The sequence below is a fragment of the Hirundo rustica genome, chromosome 2, assembly GCF_015227805.2.
Source record: "Hirundo rustica isolate bHirRus1 chromosome 2, bHirRus1.pri.v3, whole genome shotgun sequence".
Classification (NCBI taxonomy): Eukaryota; Metazoa; Chordata; class Aves; order Passeriformes; family Hirundinidae; genus Hirundo; species Hirundo rustica.
Window position 1 is genome coordinate 17344718 of NC_053451.1, and position 5011 is coordinate 17349728.

At 42.3% G+C, this 5011-nt stretch overlaps 1 protein-coding gene across 1 annotated transcript in view; it reads right to left on the reverse strand.

The window, feature by feature from the left end:
* Positions 1 to 5011, reverse strand: part of TMPRSS7 (transmembrane serine protease 7) — a 52508-nt gene that overhangs the window by 46790 nt on the left and 707 nt on the right. The window lies entirely within an intron of this gene.

Here is a 5011-nt window from a genome sequence, read left to right on the forward strand (position 1 = left end):
ATAAAGCCAATAGTACCACAGACAAATCTATTTCTACATCTGAGGAATGGCATTACAATTTCCCTTGAATGTCACAGCAGCACACACTGTGTGGTAGTACAAACAATGCAGGAGAAAGCAGAATTTCCTTCCATCCAAGGCAGTGATTTTCCCTCTGTGGTAACAGTTAACTTTTTTTTTTGTCCCCCTCTGCCATTTTATCTCATGTGTTTGTACTGTTCAGCCTTAGTTGTAGAACTGTGGTGGTTTTATTTTGGAGATTAATGTGGGCAGAATAACCTCAGCAAAGTTAAAATAGATACATCGATTTGTTAGGGTGGGGAGTAGTGGCTGCCTCTGAATGTTTACCTACTAGTGGCTTGTGCTGTCTTCTTGACTGCTCTTTCTGCAGGATGGCAAGCCCTGTAGAGGAAGAAAATAGTTTGCTCCTCGTCAAGAGCATACTGTGCACAAAACTCATGCTGACAAAATTGTCTGTTACTCTGTTTGGTGACAGCCTTAAATTTAAGGTGTTACAGATAATTTCCTTTGGTAGCTCATGCATGCATTAAAACCATCAGCTTTTATGTTTCTCTTAAAGTTTATAGAAGACGAAACAGCTGTAGGAAGGTCTGTGTACACAGGCTTATCTGCAGCCTTGGTAACCCCCCCTCCCTTGCTCAGGACCTACCATGGCAATCACAGAACAGGCTTAGAGCAGATGACTGAATTTCTTTCCTCTAAAGGTGCTCACTTCCCTTCTCAACATATTTAAAGCTTATTTCTAGATAGGAGACATTACCATATCAGTGGTATTAATAGCTGACCTGTTCAAACCATCACTTTTGTTAGTATTTCCCGTTAGAAGAATGGAGGTAAATAATCCCAACAATGCAGCCAGAGCCAAATTAAATCAATTACAGACATAGAAATGAAACTTTTATGTCCTGAGCCCTTATCCTTGCTCCTTGGGGGCTCTGTTTTGGCCTAAGAAGTCAGTAAAACAAGACGTCTTGGTCTGAATGCGTTGTGGCCTGTGAACAGCCCAAACAGATGGCTCCCAGGTGAAAGGGACGGGGCTGCTGCTGCCCATTGCTGCAAGGAGCACTTTCCTTCTGCTGTCATCCCTGCATCCCTGTGGGAGATGCTGTTTAGCACAGGCATCTTAGAAACTGATGCTGCAGGCTGATTTACTGGAGAGCAGAGCCTCTTCGTGCTGTTCACCCTCATTAGTTTTTATTTTAAACACATCTTGTTATGTTACCCTGGACAGTCCTCAGACTCCAGCTTAATTGAACTGGCTGAACTTTATACTGACTTTCTGTTCACTGTATTTTTTTCTGCTCTCATATACAGAGATCCTCATGTATGCAGTTCTTCCTCCCTCACACAGCTGTTGAGCATTCTTTCAGAAGGCTGTTAGATGCCAACTTAATGTTGAAAATAAGTTATTTAGCAATTGTCCATAATGAGGTCACAGTCCCAAAACCTCTATAAAGGCAGATAAATGTCATTTACTTGTCTACAAGTATGGCAAACTGAAGCTCAAGGGCAAGAATGTTTAAGGTGTTTCTGGTCCAGCCTGCTCGGATGGAGCTTTCTCTAGTACTGCTGTTGAAGGGGGATGATATTATGATGTTTAAAGCACTTTATCACACACACAAAAATTCATTCTATTCTATTCTATTCTATTCTATTCTATTCTATTCTATTCTATTCTATTCTATTCTATTCTATTCTATTCTATTCCTATCCTATCCTATCCTACTGGGATAGCTCATCAGGTTACAATCAGGCTTCAAATAGGATTATAGACAGCATGTGGGGAATCTTGTCTTGGCTCATCCTTGCTGTCAAACTGAGTCCAAAGCCTTCAGTGAGATGCTGTTATCTGTAGAGGAAACCTTTCCCTAAGCATTAGAGAGCTAGGAGAGGAAACACATAAACCCCTCCTCCCAAACACAAATTCTACCCCTCACTGTTCAAAGCTCCTGTATGCCTTTATTCTAATGTGTATCAAGGCTTTCAACTAGTAACAACGTAGAAGGCTGTCACATAAATTAATTAGCCTTCTGGGAGACCTGCATAGGTGCTCTTGATGCAGCAGAAGCAAATTTACAATGGCTTATTGCTAATGTAAGAGAGGTGATGATGTTTTCTGCTAACTTGGTTGCAACTAACATGGTACTGTATTAATTTACTTCTTAGCTTAGGATGTTTGTTAACTTAGTAGTAAGGATATTTTATTAGAAGAATATTAGTAGGCCAGAGCATATTAGCATTTAATTAACAATAACACTAATATTTCTTTATCTATCATATGGGGATATGAAAGGATAAAGCTAGCTCCCAGCATAAAGTATACTTTGCAGCTTCAACTGCCAGATATTTACAGCTAGATTAGTTTGAGGGATTAAGGTAATGAACAAATATGTTATGATCTTGGGGATGGGTTGCCAAAAATAAGATCCTGGGGAATCAGTATTTTTGGCCATTGTTCCCACAGCAACCAGGTGCTGTGTCTGGAGCCACGTGGTATAGATTTTCTTTCCCAGAGCACCTAGCTGTTTTTCCCTAATACAGTTGGTTATTTTAAAAATTTTTTTTTAATATGCAAGCAGACAATGTTTTCAATAATTTCAGTGAGGCTGTTAGCATCAGAAACAGAGAAAGCAATACACCCAGGGAGTGTAATTGCCATGTAGCTCTTAAAAATGGTGTTTTTAGAGAAGACATATGAATGGAAAATGGAATGAAAATTCTGCAGCCAGAAAGGGGTGACCAAGGTCACCAAATTCAGGATGGATCCTGCAGGCTGTGTCCCCTCTGAGGGTGGTCAGGTGGGGCAGAGGGTCAGACCTCTCAGACTTCTTACCTATCTTCAAGGCAGTTCTTCCAGCTCCTCCCATCCAGCCATTTCACCTGCTGTGGCTCTGACTTTGTAGTTTCTATTAGAGGAAGGTGGCTGCTCTTCACATTCACCAAGGTGAAATTTCTGGTGGCAGGCATTTGTCTTGCAATCAGCCCAGATTTCTTTAATCAGCTTAATTGTTTTTTGTAAGAAAACCTAGTAGTCTCTTCATGTTACAACTAATGTCATATCTAGGGGGAAGTTATGTACTATACTTTGCACTGAGCTACTGCCCTACCACAGCTGCAAGGTGAGCTCCCCTACCTGAGATGCACCATCTGGAGTCATCATCTGCTCCTCTGCTGAGCTAATTCACCTAAGCAACAGAAGAATAGCCCTGAACAGGTAGTAAACACAAACCAGTGTGACAGTAGGACAGTGGAGGAGCCAAGATACCCTGGCAGCTGTAAGAGGAGGTACAAATGGGGACAGAACCTTTTCAGTGGCAACTACTGCAGATCCACTCAGCCCCGGCAATATAAAATGACCTTCACATCCCTTTCTCTGCAGTGCTTGGCTGAAGTGGGGAGATGTTATTCTCTTCTCCTGACAGGGAAGATAGAGCTTCCCATGAGCTGAAGAAACCATCCTTTCAGTTTACCCAGTGGTAGAAATTTTTGAAGCCACATGAACCTGTGTGTGGCTGGCCCTAGGGCTACTTAGTAAACACCTAGCTGTCAGCATGTGTCACTGGGCTCAAAGCCAGACAGAAATCACCCTATCTATGTATGTAGGCACTCAGCTGTCAGAACACAATAATCTTCATTTGTTGCCTGCCTAGATATTATGTTTTCGGGCTATTTATGTTTGAAGACTGTTGTGAACTAAAAAGAAAACAAACAAACAAACAAGCAAACAAAAGAACCCACGGAGTTCAATTATCATGATTCTCTTCCCTCTTGCTTGTGGGAATGGGCTTTGTGAGTGAAAGCCCAGAAATAGTAAATAGCAAGGAAACCCTGCAGAGAAAATAGTGTGCATCCCTCAAGTGTGTGTGGGGCATGGCCCTGTGTCAGCTGTGCTGACTGGCAAGTCAAGTACTCAGAGAAGGCTCTGCTAGCCTTTGGTGGCCAGGTGACTGTGTCAGCCATTCTTCTTTTGACACTCCACCAAACTGTCTCCAAATGAACCTCTAGCCACATTTACAGCCCTTCACAGATGAGCATAACAGATTATTTGAATTTGAACTGTGGGAGTTTTTCAGGTCAGAAGCATTCTGGTACTTTTGTTCTATTTCTTGCTTTGCATTTAAAACACAAATTTTTTTGTGCTTTGCTCGGTATAGTACCAACTATCATAAGATGAAGCCTGTTCTCACCTCTGTCTGACAGACTGTACATTCACACTGGAGAATTCCCTAAGTTTGGAGACTCACCTGCTGGGTGTACTGAGTCTGGCTGGGTACTGTGCTTTGGACTGGGGACTAAAGAAGTTGATAACTCACCAGTAGTGGCTACTGCTAAACTGCCTGCACAGTGCCAAGGTCTTTTCTCTTTCTCATTCTGTCCCCACAGCTGGGAGTGGGCAGGAAGCTGGGAGACACGCAGCTGGGACAGCTGCCGCCACCTGGACAAAGGATATCCCATATGTGTTGTGTCATGGCCAGCAGCAAGAGCTCAGGGAAGAGGCAGAAGGGAATAACTGTGGTGACAAGTAACCATCATGTTTGCTGAGGCCTCGCTTTCCAGAAAGTGCCTAAATGTCTACCTGCCAAAGGGAAATAGTGAGTTAATCCTTATTTTGCTGTGTTTTCACGCACAGCTTTTGCTTTCCCTATAAAACTGATTTTAGCTTGAACCACAAGTTTGGGGGCTGCAGATGACCCAGCACACTAGGTCAAGAAAAATATGAGCTAAATTGGCTGGGATTACATGAGTCAGACTCAGTGGATAATAAATCTTTACTTCTTTTCAGGAAAATACTTTGGGTGTGCCTTTAGACAAACACTAAATTGAACATATAACACAGACACTACACAGGGAGTGTTATAGCCCTCACTCAGAGAGGGCTCTGGGTTAAAGATAAGAGAGATTGACCATTGAAAATATTTAACTCATCTGCATGGTACCATGTGGTTGTTGGTTTCAGCTTTTACCTCCTTTAAATAACGAGTCTTTGAGG